This window comes from Miscanthus floridulus, chromosome 19 (genome assembly GCF_019320115.1).
Source record: "Miscanthus floridulus cultivar M001 chromosome 19, ASM1932011v1, whole genome shotgun sequence".
NCBI classification, from domain to species: domain Eukaryota; kingdom Viridiplantae; phylum Streptophyta; class Magnoliopsida; order Poales; family Poaceae; genus Miscanthus; species Miscanthus floridulus.
The window spans coordinates 9,750,295-9,768,080 of NC_089598.1; positions in this window are offsets into that span (position 1 = coordinate 9,750,295).

Genomic DNA, 17,786 nt, shown 5'->3' on the forward strand with positions numbered 1-17,786 from the left:
TGGTCAAGCGCTTCCTCTGCTTCATCAACCATCGGCACATCCTCAACAGGGGTAGGAGCAGGAGGAGGAGCGGCAATCGATGACCCTTGATCGACACGGCGACGGGGAGCATGGGAACCACCAGCACCGCCATGCTAGTAAGATGCCTTGGTGCGGCCGAGCGGCTTAGGAACAGCGGCATGATCTTGGTTCTTCTTGGAACGCTTCTCCGTATGACGCGAGGGACTTCCACCGTCCATGACTGCGAAGAACACCAAGTGGAACTGAGAAACAATACAAGGAGACGCGAATGAGCATCGAGAAGTGAAGAAACAGGAATAGAGTGGTCACTCTAGGGTTGGGAGTTCCGGCCAAAGTCGGGACTTCCGACAGCCGGTAGTTCCGGCCGGACGTCGAGAGTTCCGACGGTCAGAACCTCCGACGGCCTCCAGGACCTCCAACGCCCAAAGTGACCATCCCATTCATGGGGCTTCAAATCACGACACACGTCCATACAAGGGAGATAGAGGAGTAGAGAGGAAGAAGGAATAGATTCAAAATGCAAGGTACATTGAAGTTAGGGTTCGACACCATGGTAGTACCTTGAAGCGAGAAAGGAGGAGACGAAGAAGAACGAAATCGCAGTCGACGAACCAATCCATGAGTGCAAAACACCACCACCAATGGAATCTCCACCACACCAACGAAATGGCCACAACCGATCCGAGGAATTGCTAGGGCACGGGCGGTGGAACAGGGGTGGGGAGTTCGGGACTGCCGGCAAGGCCTCCGGCAGCACAAGAATAGGGAATGGAGGCGGTAGGACAACGGCGGGGGTAGGGCATGATGCGGCGGCGCGAGGAGGGGCAAGGGCGGCATCGGGAGGGCAGGGGCGGCGCGTGGAGACGAGAGGAGAGGAACCGCGGTAAAAAAAATAATGACCGGGCCGGTTATAAATGGGCCGAGGAACCGACGTGGCGCGGACAGATCTACGTCGGAACTCTCGGTGTACGTCGGGACTTCCAGCAGTCGGGAGTTTTGGCGTAAGCTGGGACTTCCAGCCGTCGGGACTTCCGACGTACGTTGGGACTTCCGACGCAGGAAAACAGAAAAACCCTCAAACTTGAACTCACTACACCATGTGGGGCAGAAATAAGATGAACACTAACATTTTTACAAGTGACTAGATTTCATTCAATCAACACAAAGCAATAGTCACTAATAAAAATTACAAAATAGATTTTGAAAGTGGCACACAATGTTTTCTTAATTCTTTTCGCCTAACTAGATCAAACAAAATGTGTGTGCAAGGGATCAAGCCACGTTACGAGAAGCAATGATATTTAGTTCACTCCTCAAAGCACAAAATCTTAACACATCTAGGGGCTTTGTGAAGATATCGGCTAATTGCTTTTCGGTGCTCACATAATGAATGGCGATATCTCCTTTGGCTTCGTGGTCTCTCAAAAAATAATGCCGGATGTCTATGTGCTTTGTTCGAGAGTGGTTTATAGGGTTGTTTGCCAACTTAATGGCACTCTCATTATCACACAAAAGTGGAATCTTGGTTAACTCACATCCAAAGTCTTTTAGTGTTTGCTTCATCCAAAGTAGTTGGGCACAACAAGCGCCGGCCACCACATACTCGGCCTCGGCGGTGGACAAAGCAACGGAATTTTGCTTCTTAGAGCTCCAAGACACTAAGGATCTACCAATAAATTGGCAAGTCTCGGTAGTACTCTTTCGGGTTACTTTGCAACTGGCATAATCTGAATCAGAATAGCCAAGTAACTCAAAAGTGGAGCCCTTAGGATACCATAAGCCAAGATTAGGAGTGTGCACTAAATACCGAAAAATTCTCTTAACGGCCATCAAATGATATTCTTTCGGATTAACTTGAAATCTTGCATACATGCACACACTAAGCATAATATTGGGCCTAGATGCACAAAGGTAAAGGAGTGATCCTATCATGGAGCGATATACCTTTTCATCGACGTCCTTTCCTCCTTGATCAAGATCAAGATGCCCATTAGTTGGCATGGGTGTCTTGATGGGCTTGGCCTTGTCCAAGTTAAACTTGTTCAACATGTCGTTGGTGTACTTGGTTTGACTTATGAACGTGCCATCCTTGAGTTGCTTGATTTGAAATCCAAGGAAAAACTTCAACTCTCCCATCATGGACATCTCGAACCTATTTGTCATTATCCTACTAAATTTCTCACAAAAAGCCACATTAGTACTACCAAATATTATGTCATCGACATATATTTGACAAACAAAGATATCATTATTGACTTTGCAAGTAAACAAGGTAGCATCAGCCTTTCCTATCTCAAAACCTTGTTTGAGTAGAAAATCCTTTAAGCAATCATACCAAGCTCTAGGGGCTTGTTTGAGCCCATAGAGCGTCTTGTCGAGTTTGTAGACGTGGTTTGGATACTTGGGGTCTTCAAAGCCCGGTGGTTGCTCTACATACACCAACTCAGATAGGGGGCCGTTGAGAAATGCACTCTTCACGTCCATTTGATATAGCTTGAAGTCATGATGGGTGGCATAGGCAAGTAGAATACAAATTGATTCTAGCCTAGCCATCGGTGCATAGGTCTCTCCAAAATCCAAGCCTTCAATTTGAGTGAATCCTTGAGCCACCAACCTTGCCTTGTTCCTTGTTACCACGCCATGCTCATCTTGCTTGTTTCGGAAGACCCACTTAGTTCCAATCACATTTTGCTTCGGCCTTTCCACCAAGGACCAGACTTCATTCCGAGTGAAGTTATTCAACTCCTCTTGCATGACTATCATCCAATCTAGATCATCAAGTGCCTCTTCCACCCTATGAGGTTCCAAAGGAGAAACAAACAAGTAATATTCATAAGAACTTGCTAAACGGGAACGTGTAGTTACCCCTTGTCGAATGCTCCCCAATATGTTATCAACGGGATAATCCCGTTGAATGGATTGATGCACTCTAGGATGTGGCACTTGAGTTGATCTTTGGATAGGGCCATCATCATCATCATCACGGTCATGATCGATTGGAAGATCATAATTATGAGCTTGTGGAGGGTTGACTTCACTTCTTTCTTCATTGTTGAGTTGTGGTTGAGCTCGCTCATTGTTGACACCATCTTCATGAGAATGACCTTGTGCTTCATTTGATCTCCCATCTTGATTATCTCTTGTTGCGGAAGCTTCACCATGTTCATTGGATGAAACATGATGAATGGTTGGATCAAGATCATCATGCACAACATGGTTTTCATCTTCGTCTTCAATGGGCTTTACTTCACCAATAGCAAGCTTCTTGATTGCTTCGTGTGGAGCTTCTTCATTACCTACATTCTTAATATTGACTTGCTCTTTTTGAGAGCCGTCGGTTTCATCAAAAGTCATATCTACCGTGATTTCAATCAAACCGGTGGTTTTATTGAAAACACGATATCCATGTTCGTTAGTACCATAACCAAGCATGAAACCTTCATCAACCTTTGGTGCAAACTTAGAGCTTTTGGATTTCTTGTTAAGTATGAAACACTTGGATCCAAAAACTCTAAAGTAGTGCACCTTAGGCTTTTTACCGGTTAGAAGTTCATAGGCGGTTTTTTCTCTTTTCTTGTGAAGATATAAGCGGTTGATAGCATGGCATGCCGTGTTGACCGCTTCCGCCCAATAGTTGGTTGGAGTCTTATACTCATCCAACATTGCTCTTGCGGCTTCTATGAGGGTTCGGTTCTTTCTTTCCACAATACCATTTTGTTGTGGAGTGTATGGAACCAAAAACTCATGCTTGATTCCTTCTTCATTAAGAAACTCTTCAATGTTGGTGTTCTTGAACTCCGTCTCGTTGTCACTTCTAACTCTCTTGATTTTGACATCAAACTCATTTTGGGCTCTTCTTGCAAACTTCCTGAAGATACATTGGACTTCACTCTTTTCACGCAAAAAGAATACCCAAGTGAAACGAGAATAATCATCAACAATTACAAAACCATATTTGTTACCACTAATGCTTATATAAGCGACGGGTCCAAATATGTCCATGTGAAGTAACTCCAATAGCCTTTCGGTTGCCACAACATTCTTGACGAGATGTTTAGCTCCAACTTGTTTTCCCGCTTGGCATGCGCTACAAATCATATCTTTCTCAAAAGAAACATTTGTTAGTCCAAGGATGTGTTTGCCTTTTTAAAGTTTGGCCAAGTTCCGCATCCCAACATGGGTGAGTCGGTGATGCCATAACCAACCCATGCTAGATTTTGCCATTAAACAAGTCTCGGGATTTACTCTATTTGATATGAAATCAACTAGATAGAGTTTCCCTTTTAAATGACCCATAAATGCAATAGAGAAATCCTTCCTTCTATAGACTTCCACACCCTTATCCATAAAGAGACAATTGTAACCCATTTTACAAAGTTGTGAGATGGACAACAAATTGTATCTCAATGAATTCACAAGTAAAACATTTGAAATGGAATTATCATTTGATATAGCAATTTTATCCAAACCGAGGACTTCTCCTTTTCCATTGTCACCAAACACAATATTTCCACTATGATCATGATTTGGTTGGAATGACGTGAACATGTCCTTCTCTCTGGTCATATGGTTTGTGCATCCACTATCCAACACCCAACTTATTCCACCGGAGGAATATTCCTACAAAGGCAAATTAAGCTTTTGTTTTAGGTACCCAAAAAGATTTGGGTCCTAGGGGGTTAGTCATATAAAACTTGGGCACCCAAACACTCCTCATAATTTCTTTTCTCTTTTGGGCACCAACATACTTAACCACAATTTTGTCATCCTTGCCCCAACAACACATATAATCACTCGCATAGCACCGTGGAAGTGGTGCTTGTGGCTTTGGGACATCAGATTGCTTCTTCTTGATTGTCTTGTTACTCGCAGGTTAGATCTTTGGAATGTAGACCTTGTTGTTGGCCTTGCATATTAGCTCATCAAGAGCAACGCCCTTGTTGAACTTCACACAAGGCACACCATTGATCATGTTCCTTCCATTGGCTTTACCATCATACCTATTGTAGCCAATGCCTTCCTTGATTGATGGGTGCCTTGATGACTTGTATATAGTCTTGTTGGATTGCTCTTGACACTTGCACTCATTCTTCAAAATCATCTCCAACCTATGAATCTCCTTGTCTTTCTTCTCTAGCTCAACAAGATTAGTTGTATATGCATTCACATCAATTTTATAACATCTTTTACAACCATCACTAGTGGAGACATTAGAGTCTTCAGTTGCCTTAGGAGAAGTTGAAGTGCTAGCCCAAAGAGTACTATAGTTTAGCTCAATATTTCGATATTTTTCTTCCAAGCTTGTGAGGCTTTCTTGAGCTATACTCTTTTCATTCTTAAGGCTAGCTATTTGATCATTAACCGAGGAATGTTCCTTAGTCAATTTCCCAATTGAGTCATTGGCTAAAGACAATTCAACGGTTAACTTCTCAACCTTCATCTTTTCCTCGGTGATAGATGCTTCAAGTGCAAGGTTTTTTTCTCTCTCTCTTGAGTAATTATATCTCCTTGCAACTCTAAGCATCTATCCCTCTTCTCTAATTTTTTTATTAGCATTTTTATTTTAGTGAAGGTCTTTTTACCAAATTTCTTTATCATGGTTGCTTCAATTTCTTCTATGTTATCATCACAACTATCATACTCATCACTAGAGGAAACGGGTGTAGTATGTACCTTCTCCCCTTTTGCCATGAGACAAGTTGGGGTGTAGTAGTCATTGTCGATGAGGTTGGAGAAGAGCCTCGGTGGTGAAGATAGGTTGGAGAAGAGTTTTGGTGGTGAAGTTGAGTCGGGGAAGATCATGGTCGGTGAAGAAGAGTGGTGGATGGCGATGTTTGTGGCTCCCTTCTTCTTCTTCTCATCATCACTTGAGTTACTATCACTTGACTCCCATTCTTCCCCAAGATGAGCTTCACCTCTCTTCTTGCCTTTGTTCTTCTTGTCATCATCCTTGTCATGCTTGTGCTTCTTTTTCTCATTAGGACAATCGGCTATGAAGTGACCGATTTGACCACATCCATAGCAAAATCTCTTTTTGAACCTTCTCTTACCATCACCATAGGTCTTGCGGTTGCTTTTCTTCTTCATAAACTTTCTAAGATTTCTAATCACAAATGCAACCTCCGCATTAGAATCTTCTTCTCCACTTGAGGAATCATCCTTCATTTTCTTCTTCTTTTCTTGACTTGAACCTTCATGTTGTTGAGTTGCTTTAAGGGCGGCACTCTTGTTGAATCCCATTGCATTAGGATTTTGATTGTGAGCGTTGATTGCATCTTCATCTAGATACTCATGATGCTTGAGCTTTGAAAGAACTTCTTGAGGTGTCATCTCATCATAACTAGGCCTTTCCATGATCACAGACGCTAGCATGTTGTTCTTGGCTCTATAGGTTCTCAACATCTTTCTAGCAACTTTGTTGTCATCCCATTCGTTGCTACCAAGAGCTCTTATGCGGTTGACCAATACCATGAGCCTATCAAACATGGATTGTGTTGTTTCATTTTGCAAGAATAAAAATCTTTCCAATTCACCATGAAGTAACTCTATGTTGCCTTTTCTCACACTTTTATCTCCTTCAAATGATACTTTCAAAGTATCCCAAATTTGCTTTGCACTTTCCATTCCATTCACTTTTCTAAACTCATCCGGAGCTAGGCTTGACACAAGCAATGCTACGACTTGTGCATTTTGATGGAGGTTGTGCACTTCTTTCGGAGTTATCTCTCTATCTTCATCGGTAGGAATCATCACACCAACATCCATAACTTCCCAAAGTCTTGTGACTATGAGATGCATCTTCATCTTGTAAGACCAATCGGTGTATCTTGTTCCATCAAAGTGAGGTGGCTTGCCAATATTAACAGACAGAGTATGTAGTGTTGAACCTTTCATGATTTGTCTATAGTCAAAACTCATGTGTGAATATATTCCTTTTCCATGAGCATGCTCACCGGCTCCAATATCATTAGCGGCATCTTTGTTTGCTTCATTCTTGTCACTAGTATCATTCTTGCTACTTATTGCATCATCAACCTTCTTGCTCAATTCTTCCTTCAACTTGCTCATCTCATCTTGCATCTTTTTAATTTCATCTTGAAAGAGCTTGGCTTGAGCACTCATCAACTCTTCAGCTATTTTCTTGGCCATTTCGACGGCAACAGCTTGCATCTTGTCGGACTCCGACATTGTTTCTTCTCACGCGGTGAAGCGCAAAGAGAAGACCTTGCTCTGGTACCAATTGAAAGGATCTAACAATGCCTAGAGGGGTGAATAGGCATATCTAAAAATTTACTGCAAATACTAAGTTCAAATCTATCAGTCACTGTCGGAAGTCCCAACGTTTGGGTTGGAACTCCCGACGTTGTCAGAAGTTCTGGCGCAAACGTCAGTAGTTCCGACACCTATGTGAACTATAAAAGCAGTGCCAAATTTAACTTTGTGAATAAATAATCTTACAACCTCACTTCCTAGTGGTTTGGTGAAGATGTTGGGTCATTCCCTTGACGTTGTAATGCCTCCAAACCGTAGATCGAGACCAAACCCTAAAATAGAGATTTGGGAGACAAAGAGACAAATACATACAAGTAATCTCAAGCAATCACAACAACAACAACAAGCACGCAGGATACAAGGATTTATCCTAAGGTTCGGCAACCCCACAAAGGAGCTCCTACGTCCTCGTTGTTGAGGTGACCACCAAGGTCGGAGTCTATTCCACCTCCTTGCCTCTCTCAAAGCGACCACAAAGGTCACTTGAGCTTTCCACTAAGAAATCAAAGGGTGATACAAACTTCCCAAGGCTCTTCCACAAGATGGAAGCTCTTGGGCAATGCCTAGCCGGCTAGGGGCAAAGCCCCAAGAATAATAGACGCAAAAATCAACCGGCTTGATGAAGAAATCGAGTGCTCAAGCTTTCCAAAGTGATGCTCTCACTTAATCCACTCTCCTTTCACTCAAAACCCTAAGGGAATCGAAGATTGGAGCAAAGGGGGAAGGAGAGGGGAGCTTTAGTTGCTTGGGAGCTGTTGAGCACGAAGTGGGTCAGCAGTGAATGAGTGCGTAACGGTTAGAAGTGAAGAGCAGAGTATTTATACTCCAAGTGAAAATCCAACCGTTCAGATCTACGTCGGGAGTCCCGACGCAGATCTCGGGACTTCTGACTTTAACAGAAAACACTGTACACAACGGGTCAGAAGACGGTGGGTGCAAGTCAGTGTCGGAACTCCCGGCAAACGTCGGGACTTCCGATGGTCGGAACTTCCGACATTCGTCAGGACTTTCGACGTGCACAAATAAACAAACAGCCAACACCTCTGATGTCGGGACTCCCAGCTTGGGTCAAGTCAGTGTCAGAACTCTCAACAAACATCGAGACTTCCGACGGTCGGAACTTCTGACAATCGTCAGGACTTCCGACGAGCACAGACAGCCAGCCAGTCAGAAGCATAGGTGCCGAGACTCTCGGCTTAGGTCAGGACTTCCGACCGTCAGGAGTTCTGACTTACGTCGAGACTTTCGACGTCCACAGTCACCGCGTAGCTAAATAACTAGGAGTCAGAACTACTGGCAAAGGACATGACTTCCAACTGTCGGGAGTTCTAGCTTACGTCGGGACTTCCGACACCAACAGTCATAGAAAATTATTCTATGTGTTCGTGAAGTGCTAGAGTGTCTTCCTTTTGATTTTATTTTAATGCTTGAGCACTCTATCTCCCTCAGACCAACTAAATTTGCATCCCTCTTTATAGTGCGGTGGATCTTAAACTCAAAATCAAAATTAAAACCTTTGGAGATCGTTTTTAGTTCTTCTGCCCTTACAACTTCAAGAATTGAGGGATACCATTTCATCATTATCAACTCTTTGATACTTTCACGGGACTAATAGCTGCGACATATCTCATTTAGATCATATTAGTCCCTAATTTGGATGTCATCAATACACCAAAACCCACATAGGGGGCAAATGCACTTTCACCCCCACCTCGCCAGACCCTCCGCCACGCCCAACCTCTGGGTCGGGGACTCCGCCTCGCCTGACCTCTGGGTCAGGGCCCCCGCCTCACCCGGCCTCTGGGTCGAGGGCTCCGTCTCGCCCGACCCCTCAGGCGCGGCTCCTGATGAAAGCTTGTACCGCCGCCAATCACTATGGGCCAGTAAGTACAACCCAAGATCAAACTTCTGGCATCGTGCAGGGAGCGGGCACATCTTAACACGACCGTGCCCGCGACATGTCACTCTAGGGAACTCACATCACCAACAGTGACGGACGCATGGTCACTATGCTACCTACTCCCTGTACGGTCGCTGACCAGCATGTTGGTTCGCCGCGTCGCCCGTCGGGACGGAATGAGACATTACGACCCGCTGACAACATCGGTGCGTGGCATCAGCGGCGAACAGGCACCCCATGTGGAGCCATCCCTGTCACCATCTATAGTGTCGATGGGACTCACATAAAGGAAAAGAAAGGCCCAACGGTTCTGGAAGCCTTCCTCTCCTTGGCTCTTCTCCCTCTTTCTCTCTGTGTAACCTGCTCTTTCTCTTCGTCTATAAAAGAGAAAGCATGACGTCCTAGGAGGGGGCGGTTGAAAGGTTTGAGATGGCGACTAGAGGGGGGGGTGAATAGTCCTTTCTAAAACTTAATCTCGTCGGCTAACCGAAACAAGTGCAGAATTATAACTATCGGTCTAGCCACGATTACACCCCTCTATCTATATCTACTAGCACCTTTTCAAAGATACTAATTAGCAACAAATGTGCCAGGCTAGATAGAGCTCTCCTAACCAATTCTAGAAGCAAGGTCACACAAACCTATGCCACTAGTACTTTAAGCAACAAGAGAGCTCCTACACATGCTAGTAAGCAAAAGCACAAAGCCAACTAAGCTCACTAGCAATGCTCAATAACAAGGCAACCAATGCCAAATTAGAGAGCGCAATTACTTAGCTACACAAACTAAGCAATGTGACTAATAAGGTTACGCAAACCAAATTAGCCATGCAAGGGAGATACTTCTATGCTACACAAGCAAGAAGGTAACTAGTAAGCTACATAAGCTAACTAATTACAAGAGCAACTACACAAGCTTAATATGTATAAAAGTAATTACAAGCTTGTGTAATGGGGATGCAAACCAATGGGAAGAACATGGTTGACACGATGATTTTTCTCCCGAGGTTCATATGTTTGCCAACACGCTAGTCCCCGTTGTGTCGACCGCTCACTTGGTGGTTCGGTGGCTAATTAGCATCACCCGCTAAGCTCACACGTCGGGCGCCGCAAGAACCTACCCCGAAGATGAGGGTAGCTCAATGACACGCTTTACTAAAGTTGCTCTTCGTGACTCCCGCGGGGCGAGCACAATGCCCCTCACAAGCTCTTCTCTAGAGCGCTGCACAAGCTTCTTGCGGGCTTCGACGGAGACCACCATCAAGCCATCTAGGAGGTGGCAACCTCCAAGAGTAACAAGCACCACCGGCTTACAACTCGATCACCTAGTGCCACTCGATGCAATCGCACTAGAATCGCTCTCTCACACAATCGGATGATCACTATCAAGTATGTGTGAGATGGAGGGCTCCCAAGCACTCTCAAGCATGGACACAAAGTCCCCCAAGGTGCTCAGCACCAGCCATGGCCGAAGGCCACTTCTATTTATAGCCCCAAGGGCTAAACTAGCCGTTACCCCTTTATTGGGCAACTGTCGGGTCGACCAGACGCTCCGATCGTGTTGACCGGACACTGGACCTCAGCGTCCGGTCGCCTGATGACAACCACGTGTCACCTGCATTCAACAACATTCTTCTGATCTCAACGGTCATCTTTTAACCAGACGTAGCAGCTTCAACTGACCGGACGCTGGACCCTCAGCGTCCGATCATTTACAGTAAGGTACCGACCCCGACCGGACGCGTCCGGTCGGACGTGATCAGACACAGCCCCAGCGTCTGGTCACTCTCCAGCGACACTGCTTCATCCGACAATAGGATCGGACACTGCCTCCAGCGTCCGGTCATTTTTAGAGCCAGCGTCCGATCGACAGACCGACGCTGTGAAAGCTCTAGTTTGGTTTTGGTTAATTGATGAAACCCTAAGTGCTAACCTAGTTTATCAAGATGATTATGAGATAGGTAGCACTACTCTAAGTGATGAAGCAATGGTGAAGATCATGACAATGGTGATGGCATAGTTATGGTCAAATGCTTAAACTTAGAAAAGAAGAAAGAGAAAAACAAAAGGCTCAAGGCAAAGGTATAAAATGTAGGAGCCATTTTGTTTTAGTGATCAAGACACTTAGTGACTATGATCACATTTAGGATAGATAGCCATACTATTAAGAGGAGTGAAACTCATATCGAAATACGGTTATCAAAGTGCCACTAGATGCTCTAATTCATTGCATATGCATTTAGGATCTAGTGAAGTACTAACACCCTTGAAAATGTTTGTGAAAATTTGCTAACACATGTGCATAAGGTGATACACTTGGTGGTTGACACATTTGAGCAAGGGTGAAGAAGTTAGAGTTGAAATGGAGTTGGTCGAAATGATGCTGGCGTCAGTCTACTGACCGGACACTGGGTCACTCAGCGACCGGACGCAGAGCGTCCGGTCAAACTGACGGGTCTACATAGTACCTAGGGTATTGCATCGGACGCTAGTCTATGTCCGGTCAAGGTGGACCGGACGCGTCCGGTCGAAGAAATACGCCTCAGAGAGCTTACTAGAAACGACCGGACGCTGGGGCTTCAGCGTCCGGTCAGTTTTGCCGGAGCGTCCGGTCAGCTTCATAGCCGTTAAAATCTGACGAATAACGTTTGAAGCTAGTGATGCGTGGCGTCCATCGGGCGATCGGACGCTGAGGGCCAGCGTCCGGTCAGTCTAACCGGAGCATCCGTTCAGCCCGCGTTGTGCCCAGTGAAGGGGTATAATGGCTCTAATTGTTGGGGCTTCTATTTAAAGCCCCATAGCCGGCTCAAGCTCTATCTCTTGCACATTTTCATTGACATAGCAACCTTGTGAGCTTAGCCAAAGTCCTCCCACTCATCTCCATCATTGATTCATCATCTTTGTGAGATTGGGAGAGAATCCAAGTGCATTGCTTGAGTGATTGCATCTAGAGGCACTTGGTATTCGTGTTGTGCTACGGATTTCGCTTGTTACTCTTGGTGGTTGCCACCACCTAGACGGCTCGGTGCAGCGGTGGAGGATCGGCATGAGTTGGTGATTGTTCATGGCCGTCTCCGGTGATTGTGAGGGGAGTTGTACCTTTCTCGATGGAGCGCCGAAAGGTAACTCTAGTAAATTGCTCGTGTCATTGAGTTACCTCACTTGTGGGTCGGTTTTTGCGGTGTCCTATCGTGTGGACGAGGTTTGTGAAACACCTCTTAGCCGCTGAACCACCAAGTGTTGGTCGACACAATGGGGACATAGCGTGTTGGCAAGCACGTGAACCTCGGGAGAAAATCGATTGTCTATTGTCTTTGGCATTCTCCCAGTGATTGGCTATATATTCATCTTGTGATTGGTTCATCCCCTACACGTCGGTATAATCACCCTATCCACTTATTTACATTCTTGCAAACTAGTTGATACAAGCTCTTTAGTGTAATTAGAATTGAGAGCTTGCTTTATTATTTATATTCTTCTAGTTGAGCTCTTTAGAGTAGCAAGATTGAGAGCTCTTAGTGAGTAATTACATAGCACGTTTGTGTGCCTAAGTAATCATTGCAACTAGAATTGTTGGATAGGTGGCTTGCAACCCTTGTAGAGCTAGAGCAAGTTTGCATTACGCTATTTGTCATACTAATCAAATTGCTCTAGTTGATTTATAGATTTTTAAATAGGTAATTCACCCCCCTCTAGCCATATTAGGACCTTTCATGCTGCACACTGACTGCCACTACTGACCGGACACTGAACCTCAGCGTCCGGTCAATGCATGACTAGAGTCCAGTCCACTCTGTGGGACCTTTCTCATCTCCGTTTCTTCACCGAGTTGATCCACATCAACTCCAACTTCATCTCCTTTGTAAATGTGCCAACACCACCAAGTGTACACCACCATGTGTATGTGTTAGCTTTTCACAACCATTTCCTAAAGGATGTTAGCCACTCAACTTGTCACGCCACTCAATCCTAGCGACGATGCAAAGTTAGATCACTCGAGTGACACGTAGATGACCAATATGCAAACAAGTTTACCCCTTTTGATAGTACGGCCATCTATCCTAAACCCGATCATAAACTTCTCTACACACCTATGACTGGTGAAATGAAATGCCCTAGGTTATACCTTTGCCTTACGCATTCCATTCCATCTCCTCCAATGTCGATGCAACACATGCACCAACACGATCAACAATGATATGATACACTTCATATCATCACGTGATCATATTGGTTCATCGATCTTGACTTCACTTGCTTTTCACCATTGCCTTCATCCATCGGCGCCAAGTCTTGCTCAAGCTTCACCGCCACGCGGTCCATCGCTCCAAAGCCTCCGACTTGCCCTTCACGTTTGCAACCGGTCCATCAAGCCAAGTCTTGTCTTGATCTTCTCCACCTTAATCACATGACTCAATGTCATGTCTCATGTGCAATGAGCTCCTTCATCATCACATGTGTGAGCTTTGCAACATCTCCAAGCCATTTTCACCTTCATGGCATATGTTGCTTACACACATGTACATGTGGACTAATCATCTGTGTATCTCACATAAACATAATTAGTCCACCTAGGTTGTCACTCAATTACCAAAACCACACAAGGACCTTTCAATCTCCCCCTTTTTAGTAATTGATGACAACTCTACAAAGATATGGAAATTAAGCTCTTTTAGATTCATGTTGCTTGCCCAAGCAATTTTACCATGTGAGAATGATTTTTTGACAAGTACCACAAACCCGAGATAGTAGTATTAGCTCCCCCTACATATGTGCTAGAGTGGTTGATTTTAAGCTTGCACATATGCTTAGATTAAAATTGTGGGAGAGTAATTACTACTAAATGATGCTAAGGTGTATAGAATAAACCTTTGAAGCGTGTACCAATCAGAGTAGCACCTTTAAGTTCATCCTTAGCACCATGGTTAGCTAGATATCACTTGGAAATAAAAGCACTAGATACCTTTGTGAGATCAACATTAAAAGCAAGGTACTAGCATTACTTGAAAAAGCATACCAAGTGTCTAGCTATCATCCTATGCATGCTAGTTATCAATTCATCATTCAAGTTTTACAACTAGCATACACCACACAAGCATGCATATTGAATTTGAAAGCTTATATAATGCAAACAAGCACATGAATATGCACATATCAAATGCAATCAATCAAAGTTCATGAGCTTGCTCCCCCTACTTGTGTGCTTCTCTTGTCCAAGAATTTTGATCCATCTCTTTTCTTCAATGTTGCTCCCTCTTTGTCCATGTCCATGTCCAACCTCTACTTCTTTGAGCTTTTATATCTTATCTCTCCCCCTTGTATAATCTCAATCTCAAAGCTTTCATATCTTTGTACAATCTCTCCCCCTTTGTCATCAATTTCCATAAAAGGTGTGCTTCTCATTGATGCAAAGGTATGCATTTGGGGTAGATGGTTGAGGCTTGAATCTTGCATTTTTTATGGACATCATTTGATTGGTGGAATGACACCGCTTGAAGATACCACTTGTAACTTATACCACTTGTATCTTGTGTAGGGCTTCTTGAGATACCACACATAGGATCTTTGATCTTGATATCAATTTGTGGTACACCCCCCTATGTGATAGCATGGGTCATCCATTTGATACACTTGAGCTCTTGTAGGTGAGGGATGCATTCTTCATTTGATGATCACTTAAAGTTGAGGATCACTTGTGGAACCATCGTCTTGCATGATTGATATTATGTATAGATGTGATATCGCTTGAAAGAATCTTCTAGTATGAAACCACTTATTGGATTTTTCAATAAAAACCATTTCTTGAACATTTGCTATCTTCATGCGTACCACTTAGAGGATATCACTTGTGAGTTGATCTAGACATCATTTGTAGATTCTTGATAAAATACTTTGAGTCTAGATACCATTTGAAACAAACAAACTAGATATCCATTTGCATTGTTGTCTTGTGCTTGTACTCTTATCACTATCATGAGCTTCTATGATTGACTTGAACTAAATTGATTTGCCAAAACTTCCAAGTCCGGTTTGAACCAATGACAAGCTTCTTTACACCTCTTGTAAGGGTTATCTTACCAATGTTGTACTTATCACTTATTAGCAATCCAAATTGAGTCAAGCACTTGGGTTTACTAGATCATGAACAAATTCATGTACTAACCACTAGATCAAGTAATCATTCAAACAATAGTGGTAGGCTATGAATTTAAACATTTCATTTGTTATGCATGATCCTATGAAGCATGTACTATATGCACTAACCGTATACTAGTAAGGGATGAAATGATCATGCACATCACAATATGAAGTCTCATTATAAGCTTGGTGAAGACCAATAGATACCATGTTGAATTCCATTCTTTACCCATATGAAATGAATACCACTTATTATCAAGTGCATTTTCTTGTTGTGGTTGGCTTGCTTTATCTTTTCATCTTTGCTTACATGAGAGCATCAATTTGAGAATACTACTTGAAATATCATGACTAGCTCTCTTTTAGGTGTTGCTTGCTTTTCTTGATCAACCCTTTTGATTGCTTCAACTAAGCATCTCAAATGTTTCTTGGATCACCACTTCCATGTTAGCCTTCCAAGTACCACACTTGGTTTACCTACACATAGGCGACAAGCCCCTACACTAGGGAGAAGTGACCTCTCTCCAAGAATCATTCTTGATACTCACTTGAAATGACTTGATTGATTGATCCAAGTGATGGACTTAACTTGGTGAGTAACCTTGATTCCTTCTTTAAGTCATTTTCTTTCTTCTTGTTTAAGTCATTTTCTTTCTACCAAATGATTTTCAATAGTCACTAGAACTTTAAACTTCAATTTCATCTTGAGTTTGATCTTGATCTTTCAATTTGAGTACCGAATGTATGCAAAGTACACTCCACAATCAAATAGCCTTGTACTCTTTGCTTGTCATGCTTCTAGATCATCTCAAAACCAAACTTAGGTACCTCAAACACTTATAAACATGTTTCCAACTTGAGGACCTTTCAATCAAAGTGACTCTAGATCAATCCAACATTTGTTACTTTTCTGACATATTTTGTACCCTTCAAAGGAATGAGCATATTTTCCAAAGTACAAATCCAAATACCACGAAATTTGGTAGAGATGTTCTTTATTAAGTTATCTATCAGCTGTAAAAATTTGAGCTTCATTTGACTTCTAGATTGCTGCCATATTTCAATTCTTCCACCACTGCTACATGCTGAAAACTGTTGCACTATAGCTGACAAGATCCACTCCAAAACTAAATCATTTCTTATCCAATTCTTATGAAAATTTTACAGAATCTTATACCATAAGTCTATAGCATGTACATCAATTTTTATGCCAATCAAATAAGTGTTGATTGCTCAAACATGGCTAAGATCACAGCTAGCTCAGATTTTATAATATAGGACAGATTTCAACAATTGAGCTATACTTCATCAAATATGAATCAAACTTGAAGCTAACTTGTTTGAATACTTACATAAGACATATATCTATTCAAACCACTTACTAAATGTTATCTTATGAACTTATCCAACACAAATTAATCCAAACTTGACTACTAATCAATTATCCATTCAATCATCTCATAGAAAGCAACATTGCATATTTATCCAATTTAATCAACTCATATGCACCTAAATGAAATGATCAACAAGAGATATACCTTGGTTAGCTCATGATCATCCAACTTGCAAGCTTCAACTTAATTATTTGTAAACCATCAAATATATCCAATAAATTACCAACAACTTGAATTTGACACTTGTATGTTGTAGCACATTTGGACTTCACTCAATTTATCATGACATTGAGACAATAATCATCACTTAGCAATACTTGGCTCAACTACATAATCAACAAGATGAATATCATTTGAACCAAGCCTCTAATGCCAATGGTACCTACAAACAATCATCCGCTTTTTGATAGTATCCAAACAACTTTGGGTCCTCTCAAGTTAGGAGCAACATACTTAGGCAACGCCTTCGTATGAGTAGCGGGATGTTTTGCAATAGCAAATATAGAGGTACCATTACCATCCTTTCTAAGCATATTATTATCAACAATTGAAATAGGCTTAGAAATGTCACCTAGGGGACATAAATGTGCCATGTGTCCCCTTTCCCGGCATGAGTAGCACTTTCTCTTTGCTTGAGCCTTCTCTTCTTTGCTCATGTGGTGCTTCTCATTGCCTTGCCTCTCATGGATTGCTTGAGCCTTCTTCTCAAGCTTGGTAGGACACTTAGAGGCAAAGTGTCCCACACTTCCACACTTGAAGCACTTGATGTGAGCATGATCTTTCTTCTCATCTTCATTCTTGCTCATCATCTTGGCATCTTGAGTTTGCATTGGATGCCTTGCCTTTCCACCCCTTCTTGTTTTCTTCTTCTTTATCATCAAATCACCACCATCTTCATGGTTGATCTTGATTTGAACTTGGGGTGTCTTCTCTTGCTCAACTTGTGGCTTTAGTTGAGACTTTACTTGTTGCTTCACCAATTGCTTGGTTGGGCACATTGAGGTAAGATGACCCCAAGTGCGGCACTTGAAGCACTTGACATGCTTTAGCCTCTCTTCTTCT